Source organism: Schistocerca cancellata, unplaced genomic scaffold (genome assembly GCF_023864275.1).
Source record: "Schistocerca cancellata isolate TAMUIC-IGC-003103 unplaced genomic scaffold, iqSchCanc2.1 HiC_scaffold_411, whole genome shotgun sequence".
Taxonomy (NCBI): Eukaryota; Metazoa; Arthropoda; class Insecta; order Orthoptera; family Acrididae; genus Schistocerca; species Schistocerca cancellata.
The window spans coordinates 197,751-211,963 of record NW_026046428.1 but is presented as its reverse complement, the minus strand read 5'-3'; the positions used below and the strand labels follow the sequence as shown (position 1 = coordinate 211,963).

Genomic DNA, 14,213 nt, shown 5'->3' with positions numbered 1-14,213 from the left:
ATACAACCGAAAAAAGTGCTACACACGCGGAGTCCCCCACTACACTGCCTCAAAGCGACCGCTCGTCACTATTGTGTGAGTAACGTTGCGGCCGCGGCGACGAGCCTTGCCCAAAGACGCAGCGTGCGTGGAGGCGCTGCCCGAATGCACCCTCCTACCTCGTAAAGCGTCTACACCTACTATCACCGTGGGCCACTGCCGGCGGGCGGGAAGCCGACACAGCGCGGCGTTGCGAGCAGCGGCTGTGCGGTGGTAGTGTAATGGTGAGCATAGTTGCCTTCCGAGCAGTTGAGCCGCGTTCGATTCCCGGCCACCGCAACGGGCGCAAATCTATGCGTATGAGTATGTGAGCCACGTGCTGTTGAATTAACGTTTTCTTTCCGTCGTCGCTCCACGCAGGCCATCCTGTAGTATGTCCCGACTTGTCCCGACTTTGCTCGGCTGACGCGAAAGCTGACGCTTGGATTTCGCCCTTATCAAAAGGACAGGCGCTATAAACGACTGTGAGAGGTGAGGTGTAGCGAGGTACCAAAACGACAGGCAAACTGCGAAATTTTCTGCTCTCTCTTCTGAAACAAAAAATAAAAAAACCGACGCAGTCGGTAGGACTCGAACCTACGCTCCCACAGGGAATCTGATTTCTAGTCAGACGCCTTAACCACTCGGCCACGACTGCTCGTAGCTAAAGCTTCCCTCGAATCGTGAAAAATGCAACCGGTCTGCGCAGAATGTTGACAGGAAACGAACTCGGTGCACTGATTACGGCAGGGCTACCAGCGCTACGAGACGAGCCATTACGGAAGCGTTAAAATCTTCGCCCGAACAGGGATTCGAACCCTGGACACTTAGGTTAAAAGCCTAATGCTCTACCGACTGAGCTATCCGGGCTCACGCTTGTTGTGCATGGAGCGACTGCAAGCAATGTGAATAACTGGAACGCGTGTGTAGGCGTACTACGGTAATTGCTGGCTTCTGGCGCAACTGGCGACTTCACCGACTTCCCACTGACGCTGGTAGCACCCCAACAGCGGACCAGTGCCTCTTCTCCCTTTATCCCGGTGCTGACAGTAATTGCATCCTGTGCCTGCTTCCCCCGATTACGTTCGGTTGAAGCTCCGGAAGGAGGGCGACAAACGAAGGTTGGAAGGCCAAAAGATGGAGGGTCGTGTGCGCAAAAACTTCCCTTCCGGTACCGGGAATCGAACCCGGGCCTCCTGGGTGAAAGCCAGGTATCCTAGCCACTAGACCACACCGGATTTGCTCGAGAAACGTGAGATTTACTCCCTCTCTTCTCGCATTTCGTGCTCAATCCGGACTCAGTGTTGTTCTCTGTTTGCGAGCATTTTTGCGCGTGCAGACTGGCATGGCGCACAGCTCGAAACTGTCTATTCATTGCTGTTTGCATCATATTTCACTCATAACAGGGGAGGAGAATGATCAAAGTTGTTCCTTGCCATAATTGGAAGTAAACATTGTGACGCTGAGGCGTGGACTCCTTGTGGATAACAAACGACAATTAAGTTCGTTCGCTAGCAATAGCAACGCCGTTAATTCAGCCGTGATGTACAGCAAATTAAATGCCCCGGGTGAGGATCGAACTCACGACCTTAAGATTATGAGACTTACGCGCTACCTACTGCGCTACCGAGGCTCGTTGCAACCATCATCCCAGGAATCTTGGTAAGTCTCACATATTAGAGATAGACAGTTTGCGCTTTCTCAGGAATCTGTTGTGTCGCTACGCGTGCTTTCCCGACTTGCTAGAGTAAACTGCTGCCGCAGCTTTTTTAACGACGGAAAGCAGCACTGCCTGAGGTTACAGTACATCGCCCTTGCGGCACCTGAACACAGCGGCCTGTAGGGCCAGGCCGACGCTGGAGTTCAGTAACAGCACGCGGCCGTCCAAGTAGGGTCTCTTGCGTGCTGCATGTTTGGTTCTTCTCACAGCGAATCCTGCTATACATTCCTGAGGCTGGCGCACCTCAAGCGAGCAATCGGCGCGGCAGCACTATAGCGAGAACAGCAAAACGATGCATCGGCCGGGAATCGAAGCCGGGCCGCCCGCGTGGTAGTCGAACAACCTACCACTTTTTTAGTTGTTGTTCTCATTTTGTTAGTTGCATTTGTTGGGGGCGGACGTCCGATGACGTCCGTGCTTCCCGAGCATATTCCCGAGCAGCTGTCTGCAGGGAAAGTGGGATTGCCACCCAGCGACGTCGGATACAACCGAAAAAAGTGCTACACACGCGGAGTCCCCCACTACACTGCCTCAAAGCGACCGCTCGTCACTATTGTGTGAGTAACGTTGCGGCCGCGGCGACGAGCCTTGCCCAAAGACGCAGCGTGCGTGGAGGCGCTGCCCGAATGCACCCTCCTACCTCGTAAAGCGTCTACAGCTACTATCACCGTGGGCCACTGCCGGCGGGCGGGAAGCCGACACAGCGCGGCGTTGCGAGCAGCGGCTGTGCGGTGGTAGTGTAATGGTGAGCATAGTTGCCTTCCGAGCAGTTGAGCCGCGTTCGATTCCCGGCCACCGCAACGGGCGCAAATCTATGCGTATGAGTATGTGAGCCACGTGCTGTTGAATTAACGTTTTCTTTCCGTCGTCGCTCCACGCAGGCCATCCTGTAGTATGTCCCGACTTGTCCCGACTTTGCTCGGCTGACGCGAAAGCTGACGCTTGGATTTCGCCCTTATCAAAAGGACAGGCGCTATAAACGACTGTGAGAGGTGAGGTGTAGCGAGGTACCAAAACGACAGGCAAACTGCGAAATTTTCTGCTCTCTCTTCTGAAACAAAAAATAAAAAAACCGACGCAGTCGGTAGGACTCGAACCTACGCTCCCACAGGGAATCTGATTTCTAGTCAGACGCCTTAACCACTCGGCCACGACTGCTCGTAGCTAAAGCTTCCCTCGAATCGTGAAAAATGCAACCGGTCTGCGCAGAATGTTGACAGGAAACGAACTCGGTGCACTGATTACGGCAGGGCTACCAGCGCTACGAGACGAGCCATTACGGAAGCGTTAAAATCTTCGCCCGAACAGGGATTCGAACCCTGGACACTTAGGTTAAAAGCCTAATGCTCTACCGACTGAGCTATCCGGGCTCACGCTTTTTGTGCATGGAGCGACTGCAAGCAATGTGAATAACTGGAACGCGTGTGTAGGCGTACTACGGTAATTGCTGGCTTCTGGCGCAACTGGCGACTTCACCGACTTCCCACTGACGCTGGTAGCACCCCAACAGCGGACCAGTGCCTCTTCTCCCTTTATCCCGGTGCTGACAGTAATTGCATCCTGTGCCTGCTTCCCCCGATTACGTTCGGTTGAAGCTCCGGAAGGAGGGCGACAAACGAAGGTTGGAAGGCCAAAAGATGGAGGGTCGTGTGCGCAAAAACTTCCCTTCCGGTACCGGGAATCGAACCCGGGCCTCCTGGGTGAAAGCCAGGTATCCTAGCCACTAGACCACACCGGATTTGCTCGATAAACGTGAGATTTACTCCCTCTCTTCTCGCATTTCGTGCTCAATCCGGACTCAGTGTTGTTCTCTGTTTGCGAGCATTTTTGCGCGTGCAGACTGGCATGGCGCACAGCTCGAAACTGTCTATTCATTGCTGTTTGCATCATATTTCACTCATAACAGGGGAGGAGAATGATCAAAGTTGTTCCTTGCCATAATTGGAAGTAAACATTGTGACGCTGAGGCGTGGACTCCTTGTGGATAACAAACGACAATTAAGTTCGTTCGCTAGCAATAGCAACGCCGTTAATTCAGCCGTGATGTACAGCAAATTAAATGCCCCAGGTGAGGATCGAACTCACGACCTTAAGATTATGAGACTTACGCGCTACCTACTGCGCTACCGAGGCTCGTTGCAACCATCATCCCAGGAATCTTGGTAAGTCTCACATATTAGAGATAGACAGTTTGCGCTTTCTCAGGAATCTGTTGTGTCGCTACGCGTGCTTTCCCGACTTGCTAGAGTAAACTGCTGCCGCAGCTTTTTTAACGACGGAAAGCAGCACTGCCTGAGGTTACAGTACATCGCCCTTGCGGCACCTGAACACAGCGGCCTGTAGGGCCAGGCCGACGCTGGAGTTCAGTAACAGCACGCGGCCGTCCAAGTAGGGTCTCTTGCGTGCTGCATGTTTGGTTCTTCTCACAGCGAATCCTGCTATACATTCCTGAGGCTGGCGCACCTCAAGCGAGCAATCGGCGCGGCAGCACTATAGCGAGAACAGCAAAACGATGCATCGGCCGGGAATCGAAGCCGGGCCGCCCGCGTGGTAGTCGAACAACCTACCACTTTTTTAGTTGTTGTTCTCATTTTGTTAGTTGCATTTGTTGGGGGCGGACGTCCGATGACGTCCGTGCTTCCCGAGCATATTCCCGAGCAGCTGTCTGCAGGGAAAGTGGGATTGCCACCCAGCGACGTCGGATACAACCGAAAAAAGTGCTACACACGCGGAGTCCCCCACTACACTGCCTCAAAGCGACCGCTCGTCACTATTGTGTGAGTAACGTTGCGGCCGCGGCGACGAGCCTTGCCCAAAGACGCAGCGTGCGTGGAGGCGCTGCCCGAATGCACCCTCCTACCTCGTAAAGCGTCTACAGCTACTATCACCGTGGGCCACTGCCGGCGGGCGGGAAGCCGACACAGCGCGGCGTTGCGAGCAGCGGCTGTGCGGTGGTAGTGTAATGGTGAGCATAGTTGCCTTCCGAGCAGTTGAGCCGCGTTCGATTCCCGGCCACCGCAACGGGCGCAAATCTATGCGTATGAGTATGTGAGCCACGTGCTGTTGAATTAACGTTTTCTTTCCGTCGTCGCTCCACGCAGGCCATCCTGTAGTATGTCCCGACTTGTCCCGACTTTGCTCGGCTGACGCGAAAGCTGACGCTTGGATTTCGCCCTTATCAAAAGGACAGGCGCTATAAACGACTGTGAGAGGTGAGGTGTAGCGAGGTACCAAAACGACAGGCAAACTGCGAAATTTTCTGCTCTCTCTTCTGAAACAAAAAATAAAAAAACCGACGCAGTCGGTAGGACTCGAACCTACGCTCCCACAGGGAATCTGATTTCTAGTCAGACGCCTTAACCACTCGGCCACGACTGCTCGTAGCTAAAGCTTCCCTCGAATCGTGAAAAATGCAACCGGTCTGCGCAGAATGTTGACAGGAAACGAACTCGGTGCACTGATTACGGCAGGGCTACCAGCGCTACGAGACGAGCCATTACGGAAGCGTTAAAATCTTCGCCCGAACAGGGATTCGAACCCTGGACACTTAGGTTAAAAGCCTAATGCTCTACCGACTGAGCTATCCGGGCTCACGCTTTTTGTGCATGGAGCGACTGCAAGCAATGTGAATAACTGGAACGCGTGTGTAGGCGTACTACGGTAATTGCTGGCTTCTGGCGCAACTGGCGACTTCACCGACTTCCCACTGACGCTGGTAGCACCCCAACAGCGGACCAGTGCCTCTTCTCCCTTTATCCCGGTGCTGACAGTAATTGCATCCTGTGCCTGCTTCCCCCGATTACGTTCGGTTGAAGCTCCGGAAGGAGGGCGACAAACGAAGGTTGGAAGGCCAAAAGATGGAGGGTCGTGTGCGCAAAAACTTCCCTTCCGGTACCGGGAATCGAACCCGGGCCTCCTGGGTGAAAGCCAGGTATCCTAGCCACTAGACCACACCGGATTTGCTCGAGAAACGTGAGATTTACTCCCTCTCTTCTCGCATTTCGTGCTCAATCCGGACTCAGTGTTGTTCTCTGTTTGCGAGCATTTTTGCGCGTGCAGACTGGCATGGCGCACAGCTCGAAACTGTCTATTCATTGCTGTTTGCATCATATTTCACTCATAACAGGGGAGGAGAATGATCAAAGTTGTTCCTTGCCATAATTGGAAGTAAACATTGTGACGCTGAGGCGTGGACTCCTTGTGGATAACAAACGACAATTAAGTTCGTTCGCTAGCAATAGCAACGCCGTTAATTCAGCCGTGATGTACAGCAAATTAAATGCCCCAGGTGAGGATCGAACTCACGACCTTAAGATTATGAGACTTACGCGCTACCTACTGCGCTACCGAGGCTCGTTGCAACCATCATCCCAGGAATCTTGGTAAGTCTCACATATTAGAGATAGACAGTTTGCGCTTTCTCAGGAATCTGTTGTGTCGCTACGCGTGCTTTCCCGACTTGCTAGAGTAAACTGCTGCCGCAGCTTTTTTAACGACGGAAAGCAGCACTGCCTGAGGTTACAGTACATCGCCCTTGCGGCACCTGAACACAGCGGCCTGTAGGGCCAGGCCGACGCTGGAGTTCAGTAACAGCACGCGGCCGTCCAAGTAGGGTCTCTTGCGTGCTGCATGTTTGGTTCTTCTCACAGCGAATCCTGCTATACATTCCTGAGGCTGGCGCACCTCAAGCGAGCAATCGGCGCGGCAGCACTATAGCGAGAACAGCAAAACGATGCATCGGCCGGGAATCGAAGCCGGGCCGCCCGCGTGGTAGTCGAACAACCTACCACTTTTTTAGTTGTTGTTCTCATTTTGTTAGTTGCATTTGTTGGGGGCGGACGTCCGATGACGTCCGTGCTTCCCGAGCATATTCCCGAGCAGCTGTCTGCAGGGAAAGTGGGATTGCCACCCAGCGACGTCGGATACAACCGAAAAAAGTGCTACACACGCGGAGTCCCCCACTACACTGCCTCAAAGCGACCGCTCGTCACTATTGTGTGAGTAACGTTGCGGCCGCGGCGACGAGCCTTGCCCAAAGACGCAGCGTGCGTGGAGGCGCTGCCCGAATGCACCCTCCTACCTCGTAAAGCGTCTACAGCTACTATCACCGTGGGCCACTGCCGGCGGGCGGGAAGCCGACACAGCGCGGCGTTGCGAGCAGCGGCTGTGCGGTGGTAGTGTAATGGTGAGCATAGTTGCCTTCCGAGCAGTTGAGCCGCGTTCGATTCCCGGCCACCGCAACGGGCGCAAATCTATGCGTATGAGTATGTGAGCCACGTGCTGTTGAATTAACGTTTTCTTTCCGTCGTCGCTCCACGCAGGCCATCCTGTAGTATGTCCCGACTTGTCCCGACTTTGCTCGGCTGACGCGAAAGCTGACGCTTGGATTTCGCCCTTATCAAAAGGACAGGCGCTATAAACGACTGTGAGAGGTGAGGTGTAGCGAGGTACCAAAACGACAGGCAAACTGCGAAATTTTCTGCTCTCTCTTCTGAAACAAAAAATAAAAAAACCGACGCAGTCGGTAGGACTCGAACCTACGCTCCCACAGGGAATCTGATTTCTAGTCAGACGCCTTAACCACTCGGCCACGACTGCTCGTAGCTAAAGCTTCCGTCGAATCGTGAAAAATGCAACCGGTCTGCGCAGAATGTTGACAGGAAACGAACTCGGTGCACTGATTACGGCAGGGCTACCAGCGCTACGAGACGAGCCATTACGGAAGCGTTAAAATCTTCGCCCGAACAGGGACTCGAACCCTGGACACTTAGGTTAAAATCCTAATGCTCTACCGACTGAGCTATCCGGGCTCACGCTTGTTGTGCATGGAGCGACTGCAAGCAATGTGAATAACTGGAACGCGTGTGTAGGCGTACTACGGTAATTGCTGGCTTGTGGCGCAACTGGCGACTTCACCGACTTCCCACTGACGCTGGTAGCACCCCAACAGCGGACCAGTGCCTCTTCTCCCTTTATCCCGGTGCTGACAGTAATTGCATCCTGTGCCTGCTTCCCCCGATTACGTTCGGTTGAAGCTCCGGAAGGAGGGCGACAAACGAAGGTTGGAAGGCCAAAAGATGGAGGGTCGTGTGCGCAAAAACTTCCCTTCCGGTACCGGGAATCGAACCCGGGCCTCCTGGGTGAAAGCCAGGTATCCTAGCCACTAGACCACACCGGATTTGCTCGAGAAACGTGAGATTTACTCCCTCTCTTCTCGCATTTCGTGCTCAATCCGGACTCAGTGTTGTTCTCTGTTTGCGAGCATTTTTGCGCGTGCAGACTGGCATGGCGCACAGCTCGAAACTGTCTATTCATTGCTGTTTGCATCATATTTCACTCATAACAGGGGAGGAGAATGATCAAAGTTGTTCCTTGCCATAATTGGAAGTAAACATTGTGACGCTGAGGCGTGGACTCCTTGTGGATAACAAACGACAATTAAGTTCGTTCGCTAGCAATAGCAACGCCGTTAATTCAGCCGTGATGTACAGCAAATTAAATGCCCCGGGTGAGGATCGAACTCACGACCTTAAGATTATGAGACTTACGCGCTACCTACTGCGCTACCGAGGCTCGTTGCAACCATCATCCCAGGAATCTTGGTAAGTCTCACATATTAGAGATAGACAGTTTGCGCTTTCTCAGGAATCTGTTGTGTCGCTACGCGTGCTTTCCCGACTTGCTAGAGTAAACTGCTGCCGCAGCTTTTTTAACGACGGAAAGCAGCACTGCCTGAGGTTACAGTACATCGCCCTTGCGGCACCTGAACACAGCGGCCTGTAGGGCCAGGCCGACGCTGGAGTTCAGTAACAGCACGCGGCCGTCCAAGTAGGGTCTCTTGCGTGCTGCATGTTTGGTTCTTCTCACAGCGAATCCTGCTATACATTCCTGAGGCTGGCGCACCTCAAGCGAGCAATCGGCGCGGCAGCACTATAGCGAGAACAGCAAAACGATGCATCGGCCGGGAATCGAAGCCGGGCCGCCCGCGTGGTAGTCGAACAACCTACCACTTTTTTAGTTGTTGTTCTCATTTTGTTAGTTGCATTTGTTGGGGGCGGACGTCCGATGACGTCCGTGCTTCCCGAGCATATTCCCGAGCAGCTGTCTGCAGGGAAAGTGGGATTGCCACCCAGCGACGTCGGATACAACCGAAAAAAGTGCTACACACGCGGAGTCCCCCACTACACTGCCTCAAAGCGACCGCTCGTCACTATTGTGTGAGTAACGTTGCGGCCGCGGCGACGAGCCTTGCCCAAAGACGCAGCGTGCGTGGAGGCGCTGCCCGAATGCACCCTCCTACCTCGTAAAGCGTCTACAGCTACTATCACCGTGGGCCACTGCCGGCGGGCGGGAAGCCGACACAGCGCGGCGTTGCGAGCAGCGGCTGTGCGGTGGTAGTGTAATGGTGAGCATAGTTGCCTTCCGAGCAGTTGAGCCGCGTTCGATTCCCGGCCACCGCAACGGGCGCAAATCTATGCGTATGAGTATGTGAGCCACGTGCTGTTGAATTAACGTTTTCTTTCCGTCGTCGCTCCACGCAGGCCATCCTGTAGTATGTCCCGACTTGTCCCGACTTTGCTCGGCTGACGCGAAAGCTGACGCTTGGATTTCGCCCTTATCAAAAGGACAGGCGCTATAAACGACTGTGAGAGGTGAGGTGTAGCGAGGTACCAAAACGACAGGCAAACTGCGAAATTTTCTGCTCTCTCTTCTGAAACAAAAAATAAAAAAACCGACGCAGTCGGTAGGACTCGAACCTACGCTCCCACAGGGAATCTGATTTCTAGTCAGACGCCTTAACCACTCGGCCACGACTGCTCGTAGCTAAAGCTTCCCTCGAATCGTGAAAAATGCAACCGGTCTGCGCAGAATGTTGACAGGAAACGAACTCGGTGCACTGATTACGGCAGGGCTACCAGCGCTACGAGACGAGCCATTACGGAAGCGTTAAAATCTTCGCCCGAACAGGGACTCGAACCCTGGACACTTAGGTTAAAATCCTAATGCTCTACCGACTGAGCTATCCGGGCTCACGCTTGTTGTGCATGGAGCGACTGCAAGCAATGTGAATAACTGGAACGCGTGTGTAGGCGTACTACGGTAATTGCTGGCTTGTGGCGCAACTGGCGACTTCACCGACTTCCCACTGACGCTGGTAGCACCCCAACAGCGGACCAGTGCCTCTTCTCCCTTTATCCCGGTGCTGACAGTAATTGCATCCTGTGCCTGCTTCCCCCGATTACGTTCGGTTGAAGCTCCGGAAGGAGGGCGACAAACGAAGGTTGGAAGGCCAAAAGATGGAGGGTCGTGTGCGCAAAAACTTCCCTTCCGGTACCGGGAATCGAACCCGGGCCTCCTGGGTGAAAGCCAGGTATCCTAGCCACTAGACCACACCGGATTTGCTCGAGAAACGTGAGATTTACTCCCTCTCTTCTCGCATTTCGTGCTCAATCCGGACTCAGTGTTGTTCTCTGTTTGCGAGCATTTTTGCGCGTGCAGACTGGCATGGCGCACAGCTCGAAACTGTCTATTCATTGCTGTTTGCATCATATTTCACTCATAACAGGGGAGGAGAATGATCAAAGTTGTTCCTTGTCATAATTGGAAGTAAACATTGTGACGCTGAGGCGTGGACTCCTTGTGGATAACAAACGACAATTAAGTTCGTTCGCTAGCAATAGCAACGCCGTTAATTCAGCCGTGATGTACAGCAAATTAAATGCCCCGGGTGAGGATCGAACTCACGACCTTAAGATTATGAGACTTACGCGCTACCTACTGCGCTACCGAGGCTCGTTGCAACCATCATCCCAGGAATCTTGGTAAGTCTCACATATTAGAGATAGACAGTTTGCGCTTTCTCAGGAATCTGTTGTGTCGCTACGCGTGCTTTCCCGACTTGCTAGAGTAAACTGCTGCCGCAGCTTTTTTAACGACGGAAAGCAGCACTGCCTGAGGTTACAGTACATCGCCCTTGCGGCACCTGAACACAGCGGCCTGTAGGGCCAGGCCGACGCTGGAGTTCAGTAACAGCACGCGGCCGTCCAAGTAGGGTCTCTTGCGTGCTGCATGTTTGGTTCTTCTCACAGCGAATCCTGCTATACATTCCTGAGGCTGGCGCACCTCAAGCGAGCAATCGGCGCGGCAGCACTATAGCGAGAACAGCAAAACGATGCATCGGCCGGGAATCGAAGCCGGGCCGCCCGCGTGGTAGTCGAACAACCTACCACTTTTTTAGTTGTTGTTCTCATTTTGTTAGTTGCATTTGTTGGGGGCGGACGTCCGATGACGTCCGTGCTTCCCGAGCATATTCCCGAGCAGCTGTCTGCAGGGAAAGTGGGATTGCCACCCAGCGACGTCGGATACAACCGAAAAAAGTGCTACACACGCGGAGTCCCCCACTACACTGCCTCAAAGCGACCGCTCGTCACTATTGTGTGAGTAACGTTGCGGCCGCGGCGACGAGCCTTGCCCAAAGACGCAGCGTGCGTGGAGGCGCTGCCCGAATGCACCCTCCTACCTCGTAAAGCGTCTACAGCTACTATCACCGTGGGCCACTGCCGGCGGGCGGGAAGCCGACACAGCGCGGCGTTGCGAGCAGCGGCTGTGCGGTGGTAGTGTAATGGTGAGCATAGTTGCCTTCCGAGCAGTTGAGCCGCGTTCGATTCCCGGCCACCGCAACGGGCGCAAATCTATGCGTATGAGTATGTGAGCCACGTGCTGTTGAATTAACGTTTTCTTTCCGTCGTCGCTCCACGCAGGCCATCCTGTAGTATGTCCCGACTTGTCCCGACTTTGCTCGGCTGGCGCGAAAGCTGACGCTTGGAATTCGCCCTTATCAAAAGGACAGGCGCTATAAACGACTGTGAGAGGTGAGGTGTAGCGAGGTACCAAAACGACAGGCAAACTGCGAAATTTTCTGCTCTCTCTTCTGAAACAAAAAATAAAAAAACCGACGCAGTCGGTAGGACTCGAACCTACGCTCCCACAGGGAATCTGATTTCTAGTCAGACGCCTTAACCACTCGGCCACGACTGCTCGTAGCTAAAGCTTCCCTCGAATCGTGAAAAATGCAACCGGTCTGCGCAGAATGTTGACAGGAAACGAACTCGGTGCACTGATTACGGCAGGGCTACCAGCGCTACGAGACGAGCCATTACGGAAGCGTTAAAATCTTCGCCCGAACAGGGATTCGAACCCTGGACACTTAGGTTAAAAGCCTAATGCTCTACCGACTGAGCTATCCGGGCTCACGCTTGTTGTGCATGGAGCGACTGCAAGCAATGTGAATAACTGGAACGCGTGTGTAGGCGTACTACGGTAATTGCTGGCTTCTGGCGCAACTGGCGACTTCACCGACTTCCCACTGACGCTGGTAGCACCCCAACAGCGGACCAGTGCCTCTTCTCCCTTTATCCCGGTGCTGACAGTAATTGCATCCTGTGCCTGCTTCCCCCGATTACGTTCGGTTGAAGCTCCGGAAGGAGGGCGACAAACGAAGGTTGGAAGGCCAAAAGATGGAGGGTCGTGTGCGCAAAAACTTCCCTTCCGGTACCGGGAATCGAACCCGGGCCTCCTGGGTGAAAGCCAGGTATCCTAGCCACTAGACCACACCGGATTTGCTCGAGAAACGTGAGATTTACTCCCTCTCTTCTCGCATTTCGTGCTCAATCCGGACTCAGTGTTGTTCTCTGTTTGCGAGCATTTTTGCGCGTGCAGACTGGCATGGCGCACAGCTCGAAACTGTCTATTCATTGCTGTTTGCATCATATTTCACTCATAACAGGGGAGGAGAATGATCAAAGTTGTTCCTTGCCATAATTGGAAGTAAACATTGTGACGCTGAGGCGTGGACTCCTTGTGGATAACAAACGACAATTAAGTTCGTTCGCTAGCAATAGCAACGCCGTTAATTCAGCCGTGATGTACAGCAAATTAAATGCCCCGGGTGAGGATCGAACTCACGACCTTAAGATTATGAGACTTACGCGCTACCTACTGCGCTACCGAGGCTCGTTGCAACCATCATCCCAGGAATCTTGGTAAGTCTCACATATTAGAGATAGACAGTTTGCGCTTTCTCAGGAATCTGTTGTGTCGCTACGCGTGCTTTCCCGACTTGCTAGAGTAAACTGCTGCCGCAGCTTTTTTAACGACGGAAAGCAGCACTGCCTGAGGTTACAGTACATCGCCCTTGCGGCACCTGAACACAGCGGCCTGTAGGGCCAGGCCGACGCTGGAGTTCAGTAACAGCACGCGGCCGTCCAAGTAGGGTCTCTTGCGTGCTGCATGTTTGGTTCTTCTCACAGCGAATCCTGCTATACATTCCTGAGGCTGGCGCACCTCAAGCGAGCAATCGGCGCGGCAGCACTATAGCGAGAACAGCAAAACGATGCATCGGCCGGGAATCGAAGCCGGGCCGCCCGCGTGGTAGTCGAACAACCTACCACTTTTTTAGTTGTTGTTCTCATTTTGTTAGTTGCATTTGTTGGGGGCGGACGTCCGATGACGTCCGTGCTTCCCGAGCATATTCCCGAGCAGCTGTCTGCAGGGAAAGTGGGATTGCCACCCAGCGACGTCGGATACAACCGAAAAAAGTGCTACACACGCGGAGTCCCCCACTACACTGCCTCAAAGCGACCGCTCGTCACTATTGTGTGAGTAACGTTGCGGCCGCGGCGACGAGCCTTGCCCAAAGACGCAGCGTGCGTGGAGGCGCTGCCCGAATGCACCCTCCTACCTCGTAAAGCGTCTACAGCTACTATCACCGTGGGCCACTGCCGGCGGGCGGGAAGCCGACACAGCGCGGCGTTGCGAGCAGCGGCTGTGCGGTGGTAGTGTAATGGTGAGCATAGTTGCCTTCCGAGCAGTTGAGCCGCGTTCGATTCCCGGCCACCGCAACGGGCGCAAATCTATGCGTATGAGTATGTGAGCCACGTGCTGTTGAATTAACGTTTTCTTTCCGTCGTCGCTCCACGCAGGCCATCCTGTAGTATGTCCCGACTTGTCCCGACTTTGCTCGGCTGACGCGAAAGCTGACGCTTGGATTTCGCCCTTATCAAAAGGACAGGCGCTATAAACGACTGTGAGAGGTGAGGTGTAGCGAGGTACCAAAACGACAGGCAAACTGCGAAATTTTCTGCTCTCTCTTCTGAAACAAAAAATAAAAAAACCGACGCAGTCGGTAGGACTCGAACCTACGCTCCCACAGGGAATCTGATTTCTAGTCAGACGCCTTAACCACTCGGCCACGACTGCTCGTAGCTAAAGCTTCCCTCGAATCGTGAAAAATGCAACCGGTCTGCGCAGAATGTTGACAGGAAACGAACTCGGTGCACTGATTACGGCAGGGCTACCAGCGCTACGAGACGAGCCATTACGGAAGCGTTAAAATCTTCGCCCGAACAGGGATTCGAACCCTGGACACTTAGGTTAAAAGCCTAATGCTCTACCGACTGAGCTATCCGGGCTCACG

The 14,213-nt window shown here is 53.8% G+C and overlaps 33 non-coding genes across 33 annotated transcripts; 7 read left to right on the top strand and 26 right to left on the bottom strand.

Moving 5' to 3' along the window:
• Positions 1-246: 246 nt before the first annotated feature.
• Positions 247-318, top strand: Trnag-ucc (transfer RNA glycine (anticodon UCC)). The gene has a single exon. It is a non-coding gene; the product is annotated as a tRNA-Gly (tRNA).
• Positions 319-594: 276 nt separating this feature from the next.
• Positions 595-676, bottom strand: Trnas-aga (transfer RNA serine (anticodon AGA)). The gene has a single exon. It is a non-coding gene; the product is annotated as a tRNA-Ser (tRNA).
• A 139-nt stretch (positions 677-815) lies between these two features.
• On the bottom strand, positions 816-888 carry Trnak-uuu (transfer RNA lysine (anticodon UUU)). The gene has a single exon. It is a non-coding gene; the product is annotated as a tRNA-Lys (tRNA).
• Positions 889-1,184: 296 nt separating this feature from the next.
• Positions 1,185-1,256, bottom strand: Trnae-uuc (transfer RNA glutamic acid (anticodon UUC)). The gene has a single exon. It is a non-coding gene; the product is annotated as a tRNA-Glu (tRNA).
• Positions 1,257-1,578: 322 nt separating this feature from the next.
• Positions 1,579-1,651, bottom strand: Trnam-cau (transfer RNA methionine (anticodon CAU)). The gene has a single exon. It is a non-coding gene; the product is annotated as a tRNA-Met (tRNA).
• An 815-nt stretch (positions 1,652-2,466) lies between these two features.
• On the top strand, positions 2,467-2,538 carry Trnag-ucc (transfer RNA glycine (anticodon UCC)). The gene has a single exon. It is a non-coding gene; the product is annotated as a tRNA-Gly (tRNA).
• Positions 2,539-2,814: 276 nt separating this feature from the next.
• Trnas-aga (transfer RNA serine (anticodon AGA)) lies at positions 2,815-2,896 on the bottom strand. Its single transcript has one exon. It is a non-coding gene; the product is annotated as a tRNA-Ser (tRNA).
• Positions 2,897-3,035: 139 nt separating this feature from the next.
• On the bottom strand, positions 3,036-3,108 carry Trnak-uuu (transfer RNA lysine (anticodon UUU)). Its single transcript has one exon. It is a non-coding gene; the product is annotated as a tRNA-Lys (tRNA).
• A 296-nt stretch (positions 3,109-3,404) lies between these two features.
• Trnae-uuc (transfer RNA glutamic acid (anticodon UUC)) lies at positions 3,405-3,476 on the bottom strand. The gene has a single exon. It is a non-coding gene; the product is annotated as a tRNA-Glu (tRNA).
• Positions 3,477-3,798: 322 nt separating this feature from the next.
• On the bottom strand, positions 3,799-3,871 carry Trnam-cau (transfer RNA methionine (anticodon CAU)). Its single transcript has one exon. It is a non-coding gene; the product is annotated as a tRNA-Met (tRNA).
• An 815-nt stretch (positions 3,872-4,686) lies between these two features.
• Positions 4,687-4,758, top strand: Trnag-ucc (transfer RNA glycine (anticodon UCC)). The gene has a single exon. It is a non-coding gene; the product is annotated as a tRNA-Gly (tRNA).
• Positions 4,759-5,034: 276 nt separating this feature from the next.
• Trnas-aga (transfer RNA serine (anticodon AGA)) lies at positions 5,035-5,116 on the bottom strand. Its single transcript has one exon. It is a non-coding gene; the product is annotated as a tRNA-Ser (tRNA).
• Positions 5,117-5,255: 139 nt separating this feature from the next.
• Positions 5,256-5,328, bottom strand: Trnak-uuu (transfer RNA lysine (anticodon UUU)). The gene has a single exon. It is a non-coding gene; the product is annotated as a tRNA-Lys (tRNA).
• A 296-nt stretch (positions 5,329-5,624) lies between these two features.
• Positions 5,625-5,696, bottom strand: Trnae-uuc (transfer RNA glutamic acid (anticodon UUC)). Its single transcript has one exon. It is a non-coding gene; the product is annotated as a tRNA-Glu (tRNA).
• Positions 5,697-6,018: 322 nt separating this feature from the next.
• Positions 6,019-6,091, bottom strand: Trnam-cau (transfer RNA methionine (anticodon CAU)). The gene has a single exon. It is a non-coding gene; the product is annotated as a tRNA-Met (tRNA).
• An 815-nt stretch (positions 6,092-6,906) lies between these two features.
• Trnag-ucc (transfer RNA glycine (anticodon UCC)) lies at positions 6,907-6,978 on the top strand. Its single transcript has one exon. It is a non-coding gene; the product is annotated as a tRNA-Gly (tRNA).
• A 276-nt stretch (positions 6,979-7,254) lies between these two features.
• On the bottom strand, positions 7,255-7,336 carry Trnas-aga (transfer RNA serine (anticodon AGA)). Its single transcript has one exon. It is a non-coding gene; the product is annotated as a tRNA-Ser (tRNA).
• Positions 7,337-7,475: 139 nt separating this feature from the next.
• Positions 7,476-7,548, bottom strand: Trnak-uuu (transfer RNA lysine (anticodon UUU)). Its single transcript has one exon. It is a non-coding gene; the product is annotated as a tRNA-Lys (tRNA).
• Positions 7,549-7,844: 296 nt separating this feature from the next.
• On the bottom strand, positions 7,845-7,916 carry Trnae-uuc (transfer RNA glutamic acid (anticodon UUC)). Its single transcript has one exon. It is a non-coding gene; the product is annotated as a tRNA-Glu (tRNA).
• A 322-nt stretch (positions 7,917-8,238) lies between these two features.
• Positions 8,239-8,311, bottom strand: Trnam-cau (transfer RNA methionine (anticodon CAU)). The gene has a single exon. It is a non-coding gene; the product is annotated as a tRNA-Met (tRNA).
• Positions 8,312-9,126: 815 nt separating this feature from the next.
• Positions 9,127-9,198, top strand: Trnag-ucc (transfer RNA glycine (anticodon UCC)). The gene has a single exon. It is a non-coding gene; the product is annotated as a tRNA-Gly (tRNA).
• A 276-nt stretch (positions 9,199-9,474) lies between these two features.
• On the bottom strand, positions 9,475-9,556 carry Trnas-aga (transfer RNA serine (anticodon AGA)). Its single transcript has one exon. It is a non-coding gene; the product is annotated as a tRNA-Ser (tRNA).
• A 139-nt stretch (positions 9,557-9,695) lies between these two features.
• Positions 9,696-9,768, bottom strand: Trnak-uuu (transfer RNA lysine (anticodon UUU)). The gene has a single exon. It is a non-coding gene; the product is annotated as a tRNA-Lys (tRNA).
• Positions 9,769-10,064: 296 nt separating this feature from the next.
• Positions 10,065-10,136, bottom strand: Trnae-uuc (transfer RNA glutamic acid (anticodon UUC)). The gene has a single exon. It is a non-coding gene; the product is annotated as a tRNA-Glu (tRNA).
• Positions 10,137-10,458: 322 nt separating this feature from the next.
• Trnam-cau (transfer RNA methionine (anticodon CAU)) lies at positions 10,459-10,531 on the bottom strand. Its single transcript has one exon. It is a non-coding gene; the product is annotated as a tRNA-Met (tRNA).
• An 815-nt stretch (positions 10,532-11,346) lies between these two features.
• On the top strand, positions 11,347-11,418 carry Trnag-ucc (transfer RNA glycine (anticodon UCC)). Its single transcript has one exon. It is a non-coding gene; the product is annotated as a tRNA-Gly (tRNA).
• A 276-nt stretch (positions 11,419-11,694) lies between these two features.
• Trnas-aga (transfer RNA serine (anticodon AGA)) lies at positions 11,695-11,776 on the bottom strand. The gene has a single exon. It is a non-coding gene; the product is annotated as a tRNA-Ser (tRNA).
• A 139-nt stretch (positions 11,777-11,915) lies between these two features.
• Positions 11,916-11,988, bottom strand: Trnak-uuu (transfer RNA lysine (anticodon UUU)). The gene has a single exon. It is a non-coding gene; the product is annotated as a tRNA-Lys (tRNA).
• Positions 11,989-12,284: 296 nt separating this feature from the next.
• Positions 12,285-12,356, bottom strand: Trnae-uuc (transfer RNA glutamic acid (anticodon UUC)). Its single transcript has one exon. It is a non-coding gene; the product is annotated as a tRNA-Glu (tRNA).
• Positions 12,357-12,678: 322 nt separating this feature from the next.
• Trnam-cau (transfer RNA methionine (anticodon CAU)) lies at positions 12,679-12,751 on the bottom strand. Its single transcript has one exon. It is a non-coding gene; the product is annotated as a tRNA-Met (tRNA).
• An 815-nt stretch (positions 12,752-13,566) lies between these two features.
• Trnag-ucc (transfer RNA glycine (anticodon UCC)) lies at positions 13,567-13,638 on the top strand. Its single transcript has one exon. It is a non-coding gene; the product is annotated as a tRNA-Gly (tRNA).
• Positions 13,639-13,914: 276 nt separating this feature from the next.
• Positions 13,915-13,996, bottom strand: Trnas-aga (transfer RNA serine (anticodon AGA)). Its single transcript has one exon. It is a non-coding gene; the product is annotated as a tRNA-Ser (tRNA).
• Positions 13,997-14,135: 139 nt separating this feature from the next.
• On the bottom strand, positions 14,136-14,208 carry Trnak-uuu (transfer RNA lysine (anticodon UUU)). The gene has a single exon. It is a non-coding gene; the product is annotated as a tRNA-Lys (tRNA).
• Between the last annotated feature and the right edge of the window lie 5 nt (positions 14,209-14,213).